We start from the raw sequence: 21,272 nt of genomic DNA, 5'->3' as shown, positions 1-21,272 counted from the left end.
CTGCCACATTACTAAAGGTGTTTATCAGCTGTAGGAGTTCTTTGGTAGAGTTTTTAGGGTCGCTTATGTACACTATCATATCATCAGCAAATAATGAAAGTTTAACTTCATCCTTTCCAATTCGAATCCCCTTGATCTCCTTATGTTGTCTTATTGCTATTGCTAGAACTTCAAGAACTATATTGAAGAGGTATGGAGAGAATGGACAGCCTTGTCGTGTTCCTGATTTTAGAGGAAAGGCTTTGAGTTTCTCTCCATTCAATTTGATGTTAGCTGACGGCTTGCTGTATATTGCTTTTATTATATTTAGGTATGATCCTTGTATCCCCAGTCTCTCCAACACCTTTATCATAAATGGGTGTTGAATTTTCTCATATGCTGTTTCAGCATCCAATGAAATGATCATATGGTTTTTTTCTTTCAGTTTATTTATATGATGGATTACATTGATAGATTTGCGTATGTTGAACCAGCACTGCATCTCTGGGGTGAAGCCTACTTGATCATAATGGATAATTTTTCTAATGTGTCACTGGATTCGGTTTGCCAGGATTTTATTGAGAATTTTCGCGTCGATGTTCATGAGTGAGATTGGCCTGTAATTCACTTTCTTGGTTGTGTCTTTGTGTGGTTTTGTTATTAGGGTAACTGTAGCTTCATAAAAGGAGTTTGGCAATGACTCTTCTCTTTCTATATTGTGGAATACATTAAGGAGTATAGGTATTAGCTCTTCCTGGAAGTTCTGGTAGAGTTCTGAATTGAAACCATCTGGTCCTGGGCTTTTTTTGGTAGGGGGATTTCTGATAACAGCTTCTAATTCTTCACGACTAACAGGTCTATTTAGATTGTTCACCTGTTCTTGGTTCAACTTTGGTATATGGTACTTATCTAAAAAAATGTCAATTTCTTTTACATTTTCCCACTTTGTGGCATATAAACTTTTGTAGTAAGATCTAATGATTCTCTGAATTTCCTCTGTGTCTGTGGTTATGTCCCCCTTTTCATTTCTGATCCTATTAATTTGCATGTCCTCTCTCTGCCGTTTGATTAGTTTGGATAGGGGTTTGTCAATCTTGTTGATTTTCTCCAAGAACCAGCTTTTTGATTCATTGATTTTTTGGATTGTTTTCTCTGTTTCTATTTTGTTGATTTCAGCCCTCAGTTTGATTATTTCCAGTCTTCTACTCCTCCTGGGTGAGTCAGCTTCTTTTTTTTCTAGAGCTTTCAAGTGTGCTGTTAAGTCTCCAATGTGTGCTTTCTCCTTTTCTTTATTTGGGCACCTATTGCTATGAACTTTCCTCTTAGCACTGCTTTCATAGTGTCCCATAGGTTTGAGTATGTTGTGTCTTTGTTTTCATTAAATTCAAGGAAGACTTTAATTTCTTTCTTAATTTCGTCCTTGACCCAGGGGTGATTTAGTAGTTGACTGTTCAACTTCCGTGAGTTTGTTGACTTCCTGGGGGTAGCATTGTTGTTGAATTCTAATTTTAATCCATGGTGATCTGACAAGACACAGGTGGTTACTAATATTTTTTTTGTATCTGTGGAAGTTTGCTTTGTTACCAAGTATGTGGTCAATTTTCGAGAAGGTTCCATGAACTGTAGAGAAGAAGGTATATTCTTTCCTATTTGAGTGGAGTGTTCTATAGATGTCTGTTAAGTCCATTTGATTCAATACCTCCAATAAATCTCTTAATTCTCTGTTTGGTTTCTGTCTGATTGACCTGTCCATTGGTGAGAGAGGTGTGTTGAAGTCTCCTACTATTAGTGTGTGTGGTTTGATGACTGCCTTGAGTTCTAGAAGCGTTTCTTTTACATATGTGGGTGCCTTTATATTAGGGGCATAGATATTCAGGATTGAGACTTCTTCCTGATGAGTTGTTCCTGTTATGAGTATGAAATGTCCATCTCCATCTCTTCTGATTGTTTTTAGTTTGAAGTCGATTTTGTTAGATATTAGAATGGCCACACCCGCTTGTTTCTTAGGTCCATTTGCTTGGAATACCTTTTCCCAACCCTTTACTCTGAGTAGGTGTCTGTCTTTGTGGTTGAGGTGTGTTTCTTGTAAACAGCAGAATGTTGGATCCTGTTTTCGTATCCAATCTCTAAGTCTGTGCCTCTTTATAGGTGAATTGAGTCCATTGATATTAAGAGATATTAATGACCAGTGGTTGTTGACTCCAGTCATTTTTTTTTGGGGGGGGTAATAGAGTGTATGTGTTTTCCTTCTTTGTGTTGTGCTTGTGAAGGGTCACTAGATGTCTGAGTTATTGTAGGCAGTGTTGGGAATGTTGGATTCCTTGGGATGTAATTTTCCTTCTAATATTCTCTGTAAGGCTGGATTAGTAGTTACGTATTGTTTAAATTTGTTTTTATCCTGGAATATTTTGTTTTCTCCGTTAATAGTGAACAAAAGCTTGGCTGGTTATAGCAGTCTGGGCTTGCATCCATGGTCCCTTAGTTTCTGCAGTACCTCTATCCAGGACCTTCTGGCTTTCATGGTTTCCATAGAGAAGTCTGGTGAAAGTCTGACAGGTTTACCTTTATAGGTTACCTGACCTTTTTCCTTTGCAGCTCTTAGTATCCTTTCTTTAATCTGAATGCTTTGTGTTTTGATTATTATATGGTGAGGGGATGTTTTTTTCTGATCCAGTCTATTCGGTGTTCTGTATGCTTCTTGCACCTTCATAGGAATATCATTCTTTATGATGGGAAAGTTTTCTTCTATAATTTTGTTGAATATATTTTCTGGACCTTTGATCTGCAATTCTCGTTCTTCTACTCCTATTAATCTTAGATTTGGTTTTTTTATTATGTCCCATATTTCCTGAATGTTTTGTGATGAGAATTTGTTGGATTTTCTGTTTTCTTTGGTCAGGGCGTTTATTTTCTCTATGGTGTCTTCATAATCTGAGATTCGTTCTTCTATCTCTTGTATTCTATTGGTTATGCTTGTTCCTGAAGTCTCTGTTTGTTTACCTAGATTTTCCATATCCAGCCGGCCCTCGGTTTGTGTTTTCTTCACTGCCTCCATTTCAGTTTTCAATTCTTGAACTGTTTCCATTACCTGTTTGATTGTTTTGTCTTGGTTTCCCAGGGTATCATTTACGAATTTACTCATTTCTTCAAACTTTTTGTTATATTTCTCTTCCATTTCTTTACTCATTTCTTCTATCTTTTTGTTATATTTCTCTTCTATTTCTTTAAGTGAGTTATTCATACCCTGTTTAAGAGACTCTATTGCTTTCATAATGACACTGTTTTCCACTTCTTCCGGAATAGGGTGTTCAAGTCCTTCTGTAGTAAGATTGCTGGGATCTGGTGTTTTCATGTTGTTTTTCAGATTGTTGGAGGAATTCTTGCCTTGGCACCTGCCCATCTCTTCCTTCAGATGCTCTCCAATGGCTCTTCCATCCACTGGGTCTTCTTCTACCGGATTAGTGCCCCTTGCTATCCAGGAATCACTTTTTCTGCAGCCTTAGCTTGCTGCAGGCAGGCTATTAGAACAAAGGGACTCCCGTCCCTTTGCACTCACCATCTGTCCCCACCCGCGGCGCCCACCCTGGCTGAGATGGAGGAATTTAAGCCCCAAAAAAGGGAGAGGGGAAGGGTAGGGGTTCCAGGCAGAAAGCTGGGATCGTGTAGCAGGAGAGAGGGTTTAGCTGGCGGAAGCCGCCCCTTTGGAGTAGCCAGGGAGATAAGGATGGCGGGAATATTGTGTGTTCCCTAACTGGGCTTGTGTGGCGGTCAGGAACAACACACTTACCCCTCCATTGTATCTTCTGGTACAGGATCAGAGCCACTCACTGGTCAGAAGTCTCCCTGCCTGCAGTCTTAGCTTGCTCCAGGCCGGCTATTAGAACAAAGGGACTCCCGTCCCTTTGCACTCACCGCCTGTCCGGCCCGCGGCGCCCACCCCGGCTGAGATGGAGGAATTGAAGCACCGAAAAAGGGAGAGGGGAAGGGTAGGGGTTCCAGGCAGAAAGCTGGGATCTCTATCTGGGTTTTCACACTAAGATTTGGACCTCTGCTCCTACCCCCAGGTGTCCAGTGATGAGAACACTGGCATACATGGAGTTACTCAAATTATTGCAGTTAGTTACCCCTAACCTTACTCCACCTGCATCAGTCTCATGCCATGGACATCACAGTGAAGAACTACACTCGAGCTTTCCCTAGACATTTATGTGCCTTACTTCTCAGTATAGCAATGTCTATGTCCTGCTTCTAGAGCACCCTGAGCAGTAAGTACAAACTTCTTCTTTATAATTAGTTTTTGAAAACCAGGCAGTGGTGGTGCATAGCTTTAATCACAGCACTCGGGAGGCAGAGGCAGGTGGATCTCTGTGAGTTCGAGGCCAGACTGAGCTACAAGAGCTGGTTCCAGGACAGGCTCCAAAGCTACACAGAAACCCTGTTTTAAAAAACCTAAACCCAGATCAGAAACAATTAGCTCTTGAGCTGTTGACCTCAAAATTCCCAAATTCCACTGCCCAAGTATTTATTCCCTGTCCTTTTGCACAGTGTGGAATGGAGGGTTCTTTCACTCTTCTGGTTTTACAGGACTATTATTTATACACTGAGGCAGCACTGTTGATAGAACTACCGTAGAAATCAGAGGCAAAGTATCATTATTTTTGTAGTGAAAATGATTGTCCAATTACAATTGTCTATAATATGAAATTTTCTACTGTCATTTGGTATTTTTTACTGTGTCATGTTTTTAAGCCACTGTGTTGTTAAGGAAAGGATGCATCATTGCCTAGACCAATGGTCCTTGATACTTAGTGCTCATCTGTGGGAGACCCTGTGTTTGCATTTGTCCTTTCAGGATTCACCAACAAAGAAAGACTGCCACAAGCGTGTGTCCTCGAAGAAAACATTATCTTTTTTATGCTGTATCCCATCATTGTTTTCCATATAATCAGTCAACAAACTGCACCCCCTTGGATATATCTGTTCCTTGACTTGTTTTTATACTTCCTGTAAACTGAAAATTGCTGTCAGCATTGGTAAAGAATTGGGAATACTACCATGGACAGAGAAAAAATTGACAGCTTTGTAGCAGGTACTACATGTGGCCTGCACACACTACCTGGCCTTGTACAGATAACGTTTATCTACCTGTCTTACTACCCAAGCCAATCTAAGGCACAATGATAATTTCTTCTAGTTAAATCTGTCCCTCAAACAATAATCTTTCTATAGGAAATATATACTGTGAAAAGAATGTGGCTTGGAATCTCCCAGCAGTTAGCTTGCATTTTATTTATCAAGGCCTACAGAGTGAATCTTTTTTATGCTTTCCAAATTGAAGGCACTCTATATTTCATTGTGTTCAAACAGTACTTTATTGGCTCCAGATAAATACATTTAATACTTTTTTCACCCTAATTAATAAAATTAATTTGGATGTAAAGCTTAACCCAGTACTTAATATTATTTACTAATATTAAATATTAATGATTTTGTCTCAGAAAGGCTCTGTAGAAGAAAAGTAAATTCTGAGTTCTATACTAATTGAAACCTCTGTTAATTTTATTTACTCTGGTGTTACAGAGATCAGGCAGGCTCTGTGCTCTACTTAACCCCAGGAGAGTTTTGATTTGACTTTACCTTTTCTTACCTAAATCATCTTTATATTGACATTAAGGATGGCCTTTTGACTCATTTAAAATAGTTACATGAAAGAAGAAACATATTAAACCTGATTTGTTTAATGATGAGGGAATAAAGCCTGACATTTTAGAGACATATTAGTTCCGAGAAAAGAGACTCTCTTAAGTGAAACATCACTAATGTGCTTCTAAAAGGTCAACAATTTATCACCTTAGAGCAGGTGGATCAGAGCCACTTGCTAATCAATTTTTTTCCTCCAGTTTCCTGTTAAAAACCACTGCATGGAGAGGTGTGCACAGAGAAATGTGGGGAGGTGGTGTATGAAAATGTACGCATGGAAGTGTATTGTTTTGTCCTCTTGTGGAGAAAGTATTAATATGTGAACCAAGGAGAGGTTGAGTTGAGTAGGTATAATCATGCAATATTTGATAATGTTTGTGGTGTGCTTGTTTGCTTTTCTTTTTCTTTTGCCTTTGTCAGAATTAACTGAGAAAGAAACAACTTTGCAAATGGAAGGAGGGCAGAATTTTGCCAAAGAAGATGTTAGACATAGTTAGACAAGAAAATTTCCACTGTTTACTATTGTTCTACATTGGAAATTTCTGTTTGTATATTTGGAATTAATTATTCCCAAATCATACATGAAGGACAGGGTAACTTCTGGAAAATTTAGAAAGAGCGGTTTTCTTAGTCATCTGCTACTAAAGTCAAGGGTCATTTGAATGAATTAAAAACATGGTAAAACCCTAGAGTTGTCTGTAAACCATGTGTGTTACCACACCAACCTTCCAAGCAACTAATACTCACTCGGGGTATCAGACAGCACAACTCTCTTGACGTTCATTACCACTTTCTGATTTTTAAAGGCCCTTTTCCACAGAAATAATCTACATTTGGCATTATATACATATTCAAAGAAACCTATGGCTGGGCAGTTCATGAGTCTATGGGGGCAGTTCATGGGTCTGGCTGTAGTTCATGGGTCTATGGAGGGCAGTTCATGGGTCTGGGGAGACAGTTCATGGGTCTATGAGTGCAGTATATTGGTCTATGGGGGACAGTTCATGGGTCTACCAGAACAGTTCATTAGTCTATGGTGGGGGCAGTTTTATGGGTCTAGGGGGCAGCTCATGTGTCTGGGGGGACAGTGCTATTATTGTTTTCATAATGGGCATGTTGTCACACTACCTTTCAAATATCATGTTTGTGTTTATGAATTAGTGGAATTCTCAACCTGAGGCAAAGAAGCTCTCTTTTTTTTGTTATATGGTATCAGGTAATGTAGAGTCATATCAAAGTCCAATTTATCTGTATTTGTATACCACCCACTGCATGTCTGTAAATATTATCAAAAATATCTTTCCCATTTCCCTGTCCTGAAGTATACCTTCTTATACAGTCATTGTTTCAAGTCTTATATTTATGTTCTTAATCCATTTTACATTCATTTTTGTAAATGGTGGGAGATAGAGGTTGTTACCATAGGTAAAACGAAGCAGGCACGGAGAGACAAGTCCTGCATGATCTCATTCATTTATGAAGCTAAAAACACTCAAGTTAAAAATTGAAAATGTGGCTACCATAGGCAGGGAAAGTAGAGGAAGTGGGGTGAAAAGTACAATGAGATAGGAGCAAATATTTTGTACAGTAGGATGAGTATGGATAATCATATTTCAATAAACTACAAAACAAGAGTTTGAATTAAAACAATAGCAAATATTGAAGGGGTGTATTAGTTGCTGCTCTTTTTGCTTTGCCCAATACAAGAACAACTTAAGGGTATGAGTTCAGATCCCCAGCAGCCACAACACTGTCAAACATGGCCTTACATGCTTATTGTTCTAGCTCTAGCATGTGGAGAAAGCAGGATCAGTCATCCTAGATATAGAAACTAGACACACCTAGATTCAGCATCAGAGATACTCATAAGGATCCAATGTTTTCCTCTGACTATGCAACACAAACTCACTAACATACATATACCAAGCATATAACTCTCTCTCTCTCTCTCTCTCTCTCTCTCTCTCTCTCTCTCTCTCTCTCTCTCTCTCTCACACACACACACACACACACACACACACACACACACACACACACACAAGAGAGGAAGGGAGGAAGGAAGGAAGAAGGACGAGGGAGGAAAAGAAAGAAACAAAAGAATGAAAGTGAACTCAAAATAAGAGACATTTGTTTTGACTCATGGCTTGAAGGATTCAAGTGAGCACAGTGGTCAAGACACGGCAGCAAGGAATGGCCTATCCCTGTGACCACTGCAATGTAAGGCTGCCTGACCTCATCAGTGCATATCAGGAAGAAGAAAAGAAAAAAGCTGGGCTGGCTTATAATACCTTACATCCCTCCCCAGTGACCCCCTTCTCCCAGAGAGGTACTGCCTTTTAAGGTTTTTACAGTCTTCCCAAACAGACAAAGTATTGAAACGTATGAGCCTGTAGAGGACATTTTGCAGGCCATTGCAAAGAGCTAGATTTAGTAAACTTGATTTAAACATTTTACACTATATGCATTATTAAACAGCATAGGACCTCAAATTATATATTTTTTTTCAGTACTATTAATTAAAACAGCTTAGCTTTTGATCTGAAACCAGTAGGAAAACATAACTCAAGACAAAGGGGCTCCTGGTGATGAGAAACATGAAGGTGACTCCCAGTTGTCACTCACAGCTGGGATGTGACTCCCAGTTGTCCACTCACAGCTGGGATGTGACTCCCAGTTGTCCACTCACAGCTGGGATGTGACTCCCAGTCGTCCACTCACAGCTGGGATGCTCATCCTGTTGTCTCTGGACTTCCTTCTACACTTGTTTTTCTACCTACACATATTAATTATAGTGTTTCTGATATGTACCCATTTGTTTATATTATATGTTGCCATACAATGTTATTTAAAGTAAAATAGAAGTTCTACAAAAAGATTCCAAATATTTAAAAGCTCTGCTTTTGTTGAGAAAGTTGTATATCCTTGCTTTTACAGAGACTGCAGCATAACAAGATAAGGAAATATAGCTTATCTCTTCCCTATTTCCTGAGAGTTTATTTACATAATCAGAACGCATCAATTCTCTCCTGTGTATAAATGACTTAGCATTCTCTCCTGTAGTATAAGGGGTACCAACCTATTAATTATCCTGAAGCTTCTTGACTATCTTTTTACAAATCAAACTTAATAGCTGTGATGAAAATTCCAATGATTATTTATATTTAGAGTATTATTTCCCTTTCTTTTTTAAAAAACTTTTATTGATTATCTGTGGATTTCAAATCATGCATCCAGTTCTCTTCTGTGCCCTTGCCCCTTCATATCTGACCTCTGTCCTTGTAACCTCCCTCCCAAAATTATATAAATTTTAAAGGAAAAGCAAAAACAAACAAACTTTGTTTGGCATAAAAACTGTATTGTGATATAAACAAACATTTTTCTGTTGCACCTTGTCCCACAGCCACTTCTAAACAATCTCTCAGAGGCTTAATATTAATTATAAAATGCTTGGTTGAATAGCTCAGGCTTACTGCTAACTAACACTTACCTTTAAATTAACCCATTTTTCTTAATCTATGTTTTGCAATGTGTCTTGTGGCTTTTGCAGGGTTCTGTTATATCTTGCTCCTCTAGTGGCTGCATGGCATATCTCCAGATTCCACACCTCCTCATTTGAGTTCACATTTTGATTGTTCCACCTAACCTTATCCTGCCTGGCTATTGGTCAAACAGCTTTTATTATTAACCAAAAAGAGAAATACATATTCATAGCAAACAGAAAGAACATTCCACAGCAGTGTGATCCAATGAATCACATAGTATACCCTTTAGTCCATACATTTTTACTTGTAAGTGTTCATTGCTGTGAGTCATTGATCTGGTTCAAGGTCTCTTGCTTCTGCTATACCCTCAGTACTGAACCCTCTCTAGGATTCCTACTGTGTACCTAGTTGTTAACTTATGTCATGAAAATCCTGTGGCTTTGGATCTGCAGGTCTGGCTCCTTCAAATGCTCAAGCTCATAGATGAGATGGATGTTGAATGGATCAATTCATAGCCCTGGTTCGGGGTATGTTTTGTATCTGGATTTGTTAGTCTGCCAGTTTTCCCTCATTGTTACCCCCCAGGGTGAGCTCTCCAATAATGCTAATCCAAGTAGCTCATCCACTGCAGCAAGCAACAAGGGGCAGTTCTCCTGCTCTCCTGTTCTCAGAGCTAGCACACCCATCCCCAAACCACCATGGCCAGCTCTACTGTTTTGTCTGGACAAGGTGTGGAGCACACTCTCCTGAGAACTGCAGTTGGTGAGGTGCGGGTTCAGCTCCCCTACCACGGAGGCTAGCTCTCCTGTCTGCTACAGGTAATAAGGGATGAGAAAGGGATGGTATTCTTCCCTCACCCATGCTATAACATGGGAGCTGAGGTAGGTGGGATCAGCTCTCCTGTTCTCATGCCATCAGGGTGTCTCACCTGTGTCCACACCTCCAGGGCCAGTTCCACTGTTTTGCCCAGGTGAGGTGCAAGACCTTCTATCCCACTCACATGACCTAAGGACCAACTCTCCCATTTTCCAAAGGTGGGAAGGGGTGGGGAATTGGGGAGGACGTTTTTCCCTCACATAGTTTACTAAATGGCAAATGTACATGAGACCTCCCATATACATTGATGGGGACAGAACACATGCACCCCCATCAATAGGGTCAGCTCTATTAAGCTGCCTAGGCAAAATATAAGGTCCACTCTCCTGAGTGTTTAAGCCAGTGAGGGACAGGTTCAGTTCCCCCATTCTCATCTTCCCAGGACCAGATTTCCTGGCTGCAATAGGTGGCTATGGGTGAGGGAATCACCTCTTGCTTTCCCACACCCACATTGTGACAGACAGATTGTGGGGTTAGCTCTCCTGCACCCCCACCAACAGAGTCAGCTCTACTGTGCTGCCCAGAAGAGGTAGAGGAACTGATCCCCCGAGTACTACAGTTGGTGAGGGGCAGGACCAGTTTTCACTAGTGCTGTAGCCAGTGAGTGATGCAACCAACTCTGCAGCCCTATTCTCACTGTCCTCAGTGGTAACAGAAGTCATGGACATCAACACAGACTGAGGCTGTGGCAGAGCCATGGACCCAGACATGGTTGTTAACAATAACCCAAGCCCAAACAACACTGTGGTCCTGGGTGGCAGCCACAGTCAGGGTTGTTGTTGATATTCGTGGCCCATATTGTCTCCAAGGGTCAAGAATTTCAATTCAAAAATTCAATTGAATTCAAAATGAAAAGGTTGAATAGAAATTATCCAGATACCTTTAAAAATATAAACAAGAAATCTTTAAGACATCAGAAGTAATGATTATGTGAAAATAAACTTTAAACAGCATAGATTTTTGTTTTTAACATAGGACAATGGGGGTAGAATGTCATTTACACTATGGGTAATAAGATGTGGTTAAGAAGATTGTATCTATAACCTTTGAAAAACAAGGCAAAGTACAGTATAACAATTTCCAAAACAAAGTCAATATAGTTCTTTTCCCACAAGACCCAGGTCACATGAGACATTGAGGCAGAGATTAACCAGAGGTGCATTTCTGTTGAAGGAGATGTGTCACCGGAGGTGTGCTTTGAGGTTTCAAAAGCTCATGAAAGGCCCAGTATATTTCTCTCTGTTTGTTGCCTGCGAATCAGGATACAGCTCTCAACTACTTCACCAGCATCATGTCTGCCAACTGCCACATTCCCAACCATGATGATGATGGACTAGTGCTCTGAAGCTGGGAGCAACTCCCCCGTCACATGCTTCCTTTTATAAGTGATGTCTTTGTCATGGTGCTTTCTTTGCAACAATAGAACGGTGACTAAGACAGAAGTTGGTGCTAGGGACTGAGGTATTTCTGTGACAGCCCTGAGGATTCTGTTGTTTGAAAGAATAGGGGAGACTTTGAAACTTAAGTCTAGAAAAGTGGTTGAATGCTTTAAGTGGGGGCTTAATTAGCCATCCTAGTCAGAACACAGAAGACAGAAATGCACGTAGTGATTCGAATTATGGAGGTCTGGCTCAAGAGGCTTCAGAGAGAAACATAGTAGTAGTAGTAGTTGTAGTGGGGCTACAGACCATTCTTGTGGTATTTTCACAAAGAACGTGACTGTTTTCTGCCTTTGCCTGAATAATAGGCCATAGGCTAAACTTAGTTCTGGATGAATGGCATTGGCAGAGATTTTTCAGACAGCCGAGTATGACTGTATCGTGTAGCTATTAGTGATCATGTTCATGTGTATCTGCAGTGGAAAGGAGTGAGGGCGAAATAGAAATACAAACTGCATTGTTTGAGGAGAAAAGGAATGCCAGACTGGGAAGAAACACTGTTGAAACTGTGATAGACTATGGGGACTTTTGAAGGTAGATTAAATATATTTTACGTTATGAAACTATTGTAAGTCTATAGGGGCCAGGGCGTGAAATATGGTGATTTGAATGAAAATGTCCCTATAGGCTCATTATTTGCATATATATTCCCTAGTTGATGAACTATTTGGGAAAGATTAGGAGGTATGCCTTTTTGGGGATGGGGGAATTTTTCCTTGGGATAGACTTTCCGGTCTCAAAAAACATTGCCAAGCCCAGTCTCTCTTGCTTGCTGTCCCTTCTCTCCCACCTCTCTCTGTCTTTTTTATGCCTATCGATCAGGCTATAGTTCTCAGCTACTTCTTTAGTACCATGGTTGCCTTCCTGCCACCAAGCTCTCTGTCTTGATGGTGATAGACTAACCCTCTAAACTCTCAACCAGCTCCCAATTACGTGCTTTCTTTTTGTCAGAGTTGCCTTGGTCATGATGTCTCTTCATAGTAATGGAACAGTAATTAAGACAGATGACAAAAAGAATGCAGGCAATGAAAATATTTATTGGAAAATACAGAAATAGAAAGTCTTCTATGAAGTGAAGTTGCCATCATAATCCTAATTCATATATGAAGAAAATTATATATGGGCTTCTGCAAAATTTGAAGTCTTTATAAAAACCCAGTTGGAGAATAAAAAGTAGTGCTAGAGTCAGGGAAGACTCTCAGAGCACACACCTAGTTAGCCAGAGAAGAAACTTCATGAGATATGAACAAGGTTCATCCCATTACTTGGCAGCCTCTCTGTCTCTCACAGTGTTTCTCTGTTCATAATCTCAGGGACTGAAGCCTTGCAATGCAGATGAAGACACTCAGGACAGTATTCTCTCTTCCCAAACCAAGTTTAGCTCATGGCAAATACACCATTATACAACATACAGCAACCTCAATCTGGTGCCTGGACCAGGGTTAAAGTGCCAGGCCTGAACTGTATTGCCAAATGCTCTGTGCCAGAGATAAGACAGGTGCAGCTCTTTGCTGCAAACCCACCCTAGACGCTGCTGTTGGTACAGTAATGGCAGCTGTCACTGGCAGTCAGAGCAGGTGTAGTGGCTAGCTTTGTGTCACTTCCAGAGTGTAATATAAATAGGAGCAAACAGAGGGCTATACCCTTTAGCAGTAGCTTGAACTCAGGAAATGTTCTTGGTACCCTTCCAATTTCCTGAGCCTCAAGTTATTTCTTATTTTCTGAGGTGGTTACGATATGCACATATCTGTTCACCTGTTGAGGTGCGCTTAAGATTTCTCAATTTTGCCTGATTATAAACACAGGCTGCAGAAACATTCGTGAACAGGTTTCTACATGAATATAGGTTTTTATTCATCTGAAATAAGTACCCAGGAATTGTGTGATTGTAAGGCAACATTTGATTTTGTAAGAACCTGCAAACTGTTTGCCAAATATAGTGTATAATTTTATATTCCTATCAGCAAAGGATAGAACTTCAATTGCTGCACATCATTGTGAGTACTTAACACTGTTGGTATTTTATTTCAAATTCCAGCCGTTCTCACTGATGTTCTACAAATCACATTACAATTTCAATTGCGCTTCCCTAATGGTTCATGATATCAAATATTTTTTACCTATTTACTTTGTATAACATATGTCATCCTATGTGAGGAGGATTTTTTTAATTGAATCAAATATTTCTATTTGTATGAAGTAGGGCCTGCATTTTATATTTTTTTTATTTTTGAGTCACAATTAAAACCTACATGTTAAATATTTTAAGTAAATAGTTCTGTCTGACTTTGTTTCATTCAGGTTTTTCCAAACTGACTTGTCCTTATACCTTTCAGATTTCACATATAGTAAATGTTATTACTTCATATAATAATTTTAAATAATGCAATTCAGTGTAACTGAGTTAACTAAAATTTTCATGATTTTCTTTAAGTAAAAGTTGATAAACTATCTTGCCTTATGGTAGAAAAAAATATATATAAAAATACTAATCAAGAAATGCTGATCTCAAAATTTCATGGTCAATTGGGAAGAAGAATCAGCCTTTTCAGAAAGAATTGATCATGAGAGGCTAAGGTTAGGCTTTGATTGAAATTTTAAATAAGCCAAGTGACTGAATACTTAATGTTGCCTTGGGGAAGTGTGGAGGGCAGTCACAACATGATGTAATGGTCTTCTTGAATGTGGGTGAGGTATAAAGTATACATAAATAACCTAAGTGAATATCCTTACAATCAGAATTAAATTTGTGGTAACTCCCTTTGAATGGGGAGTAATAAAAGCAGTTACTTCTGCCCTGGATGAGCCTAAACCTGCACAAACTGCATAGAAGTAGATTGTAGAATCGTGGTGGAAGGAACTTGAACAGTGATGGCTCATACCATGGTGGATAAAACACAGTTTGGTGAGTTGTCAGTATGGTCTAATGGTAAATCTGTAATCATGTCTGGAAAAATGCATAAAAAATAGAGGATAGCTCTTTATCCAATTCTATAAGGGCTGGTTCATTAAGATGTTTCTAACCGGCAATTATTTCAATTTCAGAGAAGCAAAACTCTACCTCCATCTTCTTGGAGTTCTGGATGCACAGGAGAAGTTCATGAACTGACAGAAATAAGATCCACTTGTAAAGTGGTTTCCACATCAGGACTTGCTCAAGTGCCCCCACCCCTACTATGGCTGCTGGTTTGACTCAAAATTGTAGTCGCATGTCCTAGCCTCAGGAATCACAGCATCATTGTTAGCACTACTGGTCATATGGTACCCTATTCATTAGGGAGGAGTACCATACAGCAACAAGCATAACAAGAGGAAGACAGCAGATGAGGAATGTTGGAACACTAGTGGAGACTCCTCCCTACTCCAGGATTTCTCTCCAGTGTGGGAAGTGGTGGCCCTTGGGAATGCAACCCCACCATTGCATTACAGCTTGCAATCTAGGGAATGGAAACCAACACAGGGCATATGAGCATCACTCGGAACACTGTATGTTGCCCATTTAGTCCTGTATTGGAGTCACGTCCCTAGCTTATTGTCCAGGTCAGGGAAAGGTCTCTATGATTGGCAGACTCAGTAGAAACATTGCACTTTGGTGGAGAATCAGATTGAGTGGCGATATTTTGTGATAGCTCAATAGAGGCAATTGCATTTTGATCATATTATCCTCACAGCACATTCCATATAGAGTAGACTGGGGAAGTTTCTTGATTAGCAGATTTAGCTGGAAATCCCTTCTCATTCCTTTCAGATTTAGACACTTTAGGGGGTTATTTTATAAACTGTCTATAATAAAAAGTCAGCACTTTCTCTTGTATTTCTCAGCATGTATAATATTTTAAATGCCTGAATTGAAAGTTCCTATATAATGTTAAGGATTCACTGAACTATTTCAATGCTATCTTTTATTTTAATCATTTTTCAAAATAAATAATTAGTTTTTCTTATTTATTTTAAAAATGGCTCAACAGGTTTTAAGGCTAAGTATACTAAGACTGAATTAATGTGATCTATGTTTTCTGTCTTAAATGAATTCTATAAAATAATAAGTTCAAGGAATACCTCTTATTGTTTGTTACACAAAATGGTCTTATATACATAAGAACTGTATATACAAGTGTTTAACTAGACCAATAATAATTCATTTAAATAATTATATCTCAAGCAACTCATTATATTTGTAAAGAAAATTGAAGTACTGTATTAACCATAATTTACTGTTGTTAAATCAACAATTAAAATAATTACTGCCAATTTCTTTAAGGTCAGATATTCAGTGTCTTAGTCAGTGTTCTATTACTGTGAAGGGACACCATGAATACAGCAACTCTTATAAAGGAAGATATTATTTGGAGCTGATTTACAGGTTCAGAGGGTTAGTCCATTATTGTCATGGTTGGAAGAATGGTGGCACACAGACAGGCATGGTACTAGAGAAGCAGCTGAGAATTCTACATCCTGATAAGCAAGCATCAGGAAGAGAAAGTGACCCTGTGTCTGGCTTGAGCTTTGGAAACCTCAAAGTTCACCCCTATGACATACTTCTTCTATCAAGGCCACACCTACTCCATAAAGGCCACACCTCCAATAATGTCACTCCCTGTGAGTCTATGGTGCCATTTTCATAAAAACAGTCACATTGATAGACATCTACTATGGAAGATTAAACGCAAGGAAGAAAAGCTTGTATTTTGAGATGATTTAAAATTTTAAAAATTCACAAAGCATCCTGTATATCTTGCCTGTATGACAGTTTTTTTAAATTTTGCATAATGCACACATGCACACGAGTGTGCCTGTATGTCTTTGTTTATATAGCATGGGAGTTGCCTACACAGGTCAGAGGCCAGAAGGGGGCATCTGATCCTTGAGCTAGTGTTACATAGAAAGTCATGAGCTATCCAACATTGGTGACAGGACTAAGCTTGGGTCTTCTGTAGGAACATCAAGTGCTCATAACTACAAAGCTGCCATTCCAGCCACTGAAGATAATTTTAAACCCTCTTAATTTATAAACTAACTTACAAGATTTTAAAGCCATCTAAGTCAGAGTAACAAAAGCTTATGTGGAAGACTGTGTTTAAAGGCATGTTATCACTATGAAGAAATACTAAAGAAGAACAAGATGGTCCACAAAGCTTGATTTTACTAAATATTTACTGTAATTCTAGAACTAGATTATTTCAGAGGGTTCTGGGGAATTTGTTGTATATTACTTAAAATTCCTTGTTGTAATAACCCTGGACATTAGGGTTATTTATGTTTCTACCAATTGCTTCATATACTTGTGACTATTCACCATATGGTGAGTGGCATCAGCAAATCTCTTCAAAGGATGTATTTTCAAAAACTGCTTCTAGATAATTTATAAAGAATTTCTGGCTTCTCTAAAAATCAAATTAAGTTTACTAACATGAATTTAAAAGAACTGAAGAAAAGAATTATTCACAAGACATCTGTTTACCATAGCTTTTAAGCCCAGCTATCCTCAGGGAACTAAAGTCTTAAGTAATTAAAACACCTTGCCACACACAAACTCAGGTTTGGTACCTGTGCATAGAGAGAATGTCAACTTTAAATTGTGACTTCCGTTCTCACAGGTTTGATTTTCAACTTTGAGTGACTTTGAATATTATTAATATATTTGCCCATAAGTAATTGTTTTAGAAATTGCTTCTCAGCAGCAATTTAGAATCTCAAACTGTGATGGTGACACTTAGCAAGAATATTGCTTTTATTGCTTCATTACACCCACTGGGCCATTTTTATTGTTGGATTTAATTGGTATGTGTTCATTTTCCAAATAACACAAACACATCAGGGCAAATGCGTGTTAGTATTAGTGAAAAACTAGCAGATGGTAGATGACAGTGAGCATGGAGATAGCTCTGGATGCAGGGTCAGAATTCTAAATATCACTCAGAAGGCAGTACCTGTGCCTGCTGAACAATCAACGGGACTCTTGATGAAGAATCCAAAACACTAAAATCATCTCTTTGGTTCTATATCTGTGTTTGCTAACTTCTGTCATTAATTGCTAAGGAAAATGACACTGAGCTATTTAAGTGTAACTCATTAAAGTGATCCAAAGGGTCATATACAAAATGAGATTCCAGATATAAGACTTTTGATGATAAGAACCTAAAGACATGTCTTTTTATACTACACCTTTCTAAATAAAGATTTACTCTCTGATTCAGTGTGTCACTGTTATAGATACTTTTGAGCGCTATAAATCTAAAAACAATATAACTTTACCCAAGATATTGTAACTCTTTTTTCTTCCCTCCATTACTATTTTTACTTTCCATATTTTTAGGTAAAAGGATACATCCATTATCACTTCTACTGCCAAAAAGGAAGTTTCCATATAGTCCTGTGAATTGTTGGGAACCAGCTTCAACAAGTATACCACTTACCAGGGTAGGGACATGGGGATTAGAAAAGTTAGTAAAGAGAATGAAGACATGTGTGAAAATAATAAAACAGAAACAGAGGATAGTACTGGGAAGAAGTTCTAGTGGATACTTGAAGGGGTGAGGTTGATCAGTAATTAAAGATCCGCCAGACTAGCTTAATACAAAAGATACAGCTTTAATAAACAGAAGGAAAACTTACACCAGCATCCCAACATTCTGTCCGGAATGTAGGAGCCAAGCGAGAGAGAGCGGGGAAGCAAACCCGCCAGGTTTATAGGTAAATTTTTGCCTAGGGCAACATGCCTCATGGACAGAATGTGATTGGCTGAACTCTCCTATCAAATACTGAAATTGCCCACATTTAATTTTCTATACACTTTTATATCCCAATACAACAGAGGGGAGAAGGCAAAAGACTGCTTAAACATAATACAAAAGATAACGAGAGTAGCTACTTGCTTCAGTACTTTGAGACATCAAGCCATTAATTCATGAGAAAAGGATTATGTTGTTTAGGCAGTGAACCCACCCTAGACCAAGTATACTGAAGGCAGGTGCTCCCAGGGTCAAACCTCCTAATTCAAAGGAAGGAGAAGTATGCTTGAATTCTCTGACCTTTGTTTATGGTAGAGTGGATCTACTTGTATGGGTCATCTTAATGTCAAAAACATCAAGTAACCACACCCTAAGTTAGGGTATTGTCAACAACTTTGAATAAGCTAAAACTCTCTGACTTTCAGGAAATGTGGAAATAGGTTCACATTTTGGGGCTTTCACAGTGAATTAACTTAGGACTTAAAACCAGTGTTTCCATAAGATCTCAGATACAAGCTAACTGAGGTCCTTCCAGTTAGTCTTAAGTATGAGTTAATTTTGCTTTAGAAATTTTTTCTGGGCATTTTCCTCTGGAGCACAGCTGGGATGATTCTAGTGGCTGGTGTTAAAACTACTCTGTCTGTATGCATGTTTGTGTGTGTGTGTGTGTGTGTGTGTGTGTGTGTGTGTATGTATGTATGTATATGTATATGTATATACAACTGCCATTGATTTCTCAGCCCTGTCTGAGTAGAAACAAGGGGTTTTAATACAAGGTATCAGACAGTGCCACAGAATCTTTAAGGGACTCTCAAATTTCCCTCTGAAAACTTGAATGCCAGATCTCCTTTGTCTGCATTATTCTCAAGGCTCTGATCTTCTAAGTCCATTGAACAGCCAATTGAGCTCTGAGCTTGACTTTCCAGTCCAAATTTAAAATGCCACCACAATCCTCCCAAAAACACATGGTCAGATCTGCCACAATAATGATCTACTCTTAGTACCAATTTCTCTGTCTGAGTTCATATTGCTGTTATAAAACACCATCTAGTGGGACGTTGGAACGAAAGGGTTTATTCTAGGTTGCAAGTGTCAGATCACACCCCATTTTTGTGGAATTCAAGGGAATAACTTTAAGCAGGGAGAAACCTGGAGACAGGAACTGAAGCAGAAGCCATGGAGGAGTGCTGCTTATTGGCTTGATTCCCATGGTTTGCTCAGTCTGCTCTTTTATATACCTCTGTGACCAGCTGTCCTGAGCTGTTGTTGCTCACAATGGGATGGACCCTCCCACATCAATCACTAGTTATGAAAATTCTCTTACAGGCTTGCTAGCAAGCCAATTTTATAGAGGCATTTTCTCAGTTGCCATTCCCTCTTCTCAGAAAACTCCAGCTTCTGTCAAGTTAACCACAAGAAACAACAAAACCAGTCAGGACACAGGTAGACACAGCTGAAGGCAAAAGCAGAACAATAGTAATAACGGATTCAGTTTAAGGTCTAAGTGTGCAAAATCCTATGGAATACAAATTTCAATGGTTACAGAACATCTTCACATTTAAAATTATCATGGTTTCTTGCCTGTTAGGGAAGGGTTTGTATTCTTTTTTCAAGAAAACTGTAGTTCGTGGGCTTGCTGCTAAGCCTAGAAGCTTGTTTGACTTTGTGGGAACACATTCCCTACACCAATATCCATGCTCACTCACCAGCAGTTCAGCTAGAGCACTGCTATTCCTTTCTTGTTATACATTTTCATTTTTCTTTTGGAGACCAGTGTTGCACAGTTATGACCTGCAAGTCCTCTGAGGAAAAAAATGAAACAATCCCTATGAGCAAAAGAAATTCATCTCCTATGAAAATATCCCTCTCAAGACATTTAAAAATATTGAAATATATGTAAATACATTTGCATATACACATATCCATGCACATCATTACTGTGCTCAAATTATAACAGGGTGTGTACTGTCCTCTCAATGCAGACATGTGGGCTGCCTGTGCAGGAACTAGTGGGAAGCTTCTACATTTCCCATGGGTCACCCATCTCTGCTTCAGGCCTTTCTCGGTGGCTGTACTAGCAGTGTCTCAGGAAGCAAAAAATCTCTTGGTAGAATAATTTATTATTTTCCCTACAAAAGATACACCCTTTAATAATTAGGTATCTACTTCTGAGGGCTCTATTATTTTTATGGTTCCTCTGTGATCCCACCTGTTCTCTTATCTGATACTGAAGCTAAGTTTGGAATTTGGAAATTTAAACCATTGTATTAATGAATAAATCCAGGAATTTGATATATTGCTCTAATAAATCTGAGTTAATAAAACACTGGCAAACAATATAACAAATCTAAATGTCCAGGAAAGGATACCATACAAATTATTACTCCTCAGGAAAGGGGTAAATGGATAGCATTTTTTTCCATGTGGATTTGGAATTTCAGTATATGCCAAGTATGTTTTCCTCATTCTAGGGTCCTAGTGCCAGAAAATTTTCTGCAAACTGACAGCAGAAGGGGAGGAGTCACTGGGGAGGGTGAAGAGAGAGGGAGAAAAAGAAATTAATTACTTCATGAGTTTTATATTTTGCATGTTAATTTCTATAAATTATTACCTGTAGGGAGCTGCGTAGTTCCACACCTTAAAGATGGCGCCGGTTTCTGCTTTCTACCTCCCTGAAGGTGAGCGCTCCCTGGCACAAACAACTCCATATGAGGCTAAGGCTAGAGATCTGACTTGCTTTTGCGCATCTGGACCTATCTGCATTCCCCACATAGCATGCCAGGGTTGGCTACCCAGAGGGTATTTAAGCTATGGGCCAGCTTTCCCCGGGGTGAGAGGGTCAGAAGATTGTTCAAGGTTCCTGAATAAACCGCAGAAAGAAGAGTGGGGCGTTGCGTCTTCCTTGCTGGTCGAGGCGGTCGTGACAATTATCTTAAATAGTTTAGTTCTTTCAAAGTGCTCAATTAATTAGCACAAACTTGAGAAATAGATATGGATTACCAGTTAATTGAAAAGCACATGGATCTGATTAGCACTTAGCATTCTTATTTTAATAGACTTCAATT

At 39.0% G+C, this 21,272-nt stretch overlaps 1 protein-coding gene across 2 annotated transcripts in view; it reads left to right on the top strand.

Annotated features, from left to right (window-relative positions):
- Znf385d (zinc finger protein 385D) overlaps nucleotides 1-21,272 on the top strand; it is a 948,781-nt gene that overhangs the window by 182,388 nt on the left and 745,121 nt on the right. The window lies entirely within an intron of this gene.

This window comes from Myodes glareolus, chromosome 5 (genome assembly GCF_982192425.1).
Source record: "Myodes glareolus chromosome 5, mMyoGla1.1, whole genome shotgun sequence".
NCBI classification, from domain to species: domain Eukaryota; kingdom Metazoa; phylum Chordata; class Mammalia; order Rodentia; family Cricetidae; genus Myodes; species Myodes glareolus.
The sequence above is the reverse complement of the archived record's forward strand: the minus strand, read 5'-3'. Positions and strand labels throughout refer to the sequence as shown.